Genomic DNA, 2,500 nt, shown 5'->3' with positions numbered 1-2,500 from the left:
TCCTAATGACGTGGTAGTTTATAATACAAATAATACGCATCAGTAGAAGTAATATTTATCACTCAATTTGTACAAGTAACTGCAATTCGACCATCCATTCAAAGTAATGTGATGTGAAAAAAACATATATATGAGAGAGAGAGAGAGAGAGAGAGAGAGAGAGAGAGAGAGAGAGACGGGGGGTGGAGATTTGAGACGACTTAGGAAGAAGGCATACAGACATACACAAACTCGCGCGTGCTTACATACACACATACATACAGACGCATGCACACACACACACACACACACACACCAAAATTCAATGACTCTTTACACTACATTCAGCCGATTGGTTGCGCTCGCGCACACACACACACACACACATACACACACACACTGAAGCATACAGAACAATCTTTCAAATAAAACTTCAGGTGTGTGTGTGTGTGTGTGTGTGTGTGTGACCAAAGCTGCTCTTTGATGGCAAAAATGTACTGTCACTGACACCTTAAGTTCTAGATCAACAGTGACAAGCCAAAGAACTAGTGTTGTCACTTGAAAAACAAGAGGAAAAGCCTTCAAGACTCACCTGTGCTTCGCGTTTTATCGAGTAAAGGATTCGTGAGGAGAGAGAGAAAAAAAAACTCGTTTAAAAGTGTTTTGGATTAAATAATATATATCAAATGAGCAAAGACAGTGTTTGTTCTGTATTGTCCATGTGTTCTGTGTGGCTTGTTCAGGATTAAAGAGGCTATGCAAGTCTTAAATAAAAGCTTATGTGTGTTTGCACATTTCTTCTGTCTTTGCTGCTGTGTGCACATGTCAGATGATCGGTTTTAGGACAGGCCCGGCGCTTTCTTTTTGAGGAAGTGTCTGGGTTTGTTCCAATGTGCCTTTTATTTACCTGTGTGCAAGCTGAATCGGTAGCGTAAGCAGCACTGACTTGAAGTTGTGTACCTTGTGAATGGAGAGTTACCATTCTTTACTATTAATCATTTCATCTCCATGCCTAATTGTTTGCTCATATATATATATATATATATATATATATATAATAGTTAGTAATGCATTATGAACGTAACCCTGTATTGCCATATGAAGTGAAGTGTGTGTGTTTGTGTTGTTTTACAATTCATACCCTTCATATAAAACCTGAAATATGTCTGTTGAGAGAAGTGAGATCATTGCTATTGTATTAAGTTTCAGTGTTTAGCACAATAGTGCCAAGACCTTTTTATAAATACTAGTAAACCACTTATGCACTGTTAACATGATGAGTATATCAAGCCATTAACATGCTTTGTAACAAATGTGAAGTGCATATACATGTTTCAGCATTTTTCAGGATTCAGTTTCTTTATGAATGCATTCTCTTTGAAATAAACTTGAAAAATTATGTAATAAGAGTAAAGATTGTTAGCTAATTTTCTTGTTTCAATTTTCTTCAGGAAGCTTGCTCCTGAAAAAAATGTCTTAGAGTGAATGTAATGATGAATTAAACAATTCTTAAAGGGAAGTAATTTCAATTTTCACCTCAGCACACAGAATCTCTCTCTCTCTCACTAATTTGAATAACCCTGTGATGTTATATATATATATATATATATATATATGTGTGTGTGTGTACTCAAGTATATCAAAATGATCAGACAACTCAACATTAATTGCCGTGTATACAAGTTGTCCAACAGCTGTGTTTGGAATTCTTGAGTTTTGTAATCATTCTCTCTCACTAACAGACGCCGATGGGATGATTTGGCGTAATTTTCCACTCCACATTTACCGTGGGCAATTATTTTAACTCTCCTTACGAACAACAAACAGGGGGTTCTTGCGCTGCTGACGTCAATGAATTGTTAGAAACAGAATGTTCTATGTCTGAAGAGATGGAAGAAGACAATGAATCCCGAGAAAGCTTTTGGCTGGGCCGTGCAGACACCCACTCGATATCAGATGGAGTCTGTGTGAGAAAAAGAAAGGGGAAAAACTGGGCCTCTCCAGTGAGTTAATCTATTCTTGCCAGGTGACAGGATGTGGATTGCTGAATTACACTGCAACGTGTCGTTAATTGAAGCTGTCCTGGTAAGAGTCATAAAGTACATTACATTATACATCTTGCATTATTGTGCAACGTCTCTCGTTATTTCTCTCTCTCTGACGCAAGTATATCATATTTCCAGTCACAATTTTATTTTTCAAACTCATTGAACAATAATCAGGTGCACGGATAACAAAGCATACCTGCTGGTTGTAGAACATGGAATTGTGAGACTTCGCATCATAGTAAATTGGTTTGAATTCATTATGGTGTCTTTGTAAAATTGATCGAAAACAACAACAGTGCAGTAAAAGAGATGGACCGAAACGTTATAAATGTATTGTGGATTTCAAACGATGGGAGAGTCATAACAAAAACAACAACGATAACAATAACAAGAGGAACAGCAAGAAGAGGAAGGAGAAGAAGAACAACAACAAGAACAGCAACAACAACAATAACAACAACAACAACAACAAT

General features: G+C 37.0%; 1 protein-coding gene across 1 annotated transcript in view; it reads right to left on the bottom strand.

Annotated features, from left to right (window-relative positions):
* Positions 1–2,150: 2,150 nt before the first annotated feature.
* LOC143275993 (uncharacterized) overlaps positions 2,151–2,500 on the bottom strand; it is a 6,057-nt gene continuing 5,707 nt past the window's right edge. The window contains exon 4 of the mRNA XM_076580359.1: positions 2,151–2,500. This exon is cut by the window's right edge and continues 823 nt beyond it. The gene's annotated coding sequence lies outside the window, so the exon portion shown is untranslated.

The sequence above is a fragment of the Babylonia areolata genome, chromosome 31 (genome assembly GCF_041734735.1).
Source record: "Babylonia areolata isolate BAREFJ2019XMU chromosome 31, ASM4173473v1, whole genome shotgun sequence".
NCBI lineage: Eukaryota > Metazoa > Mollusca > Gastropoda > Neogastropoda > Buccinidae > Babylonia > Babylonia areolata.
The sequence above is the reverse complement of the archived record's forward strand: the minus strand, read 5'-3'. Positions and strand labels throughout refer to the sequence as shown.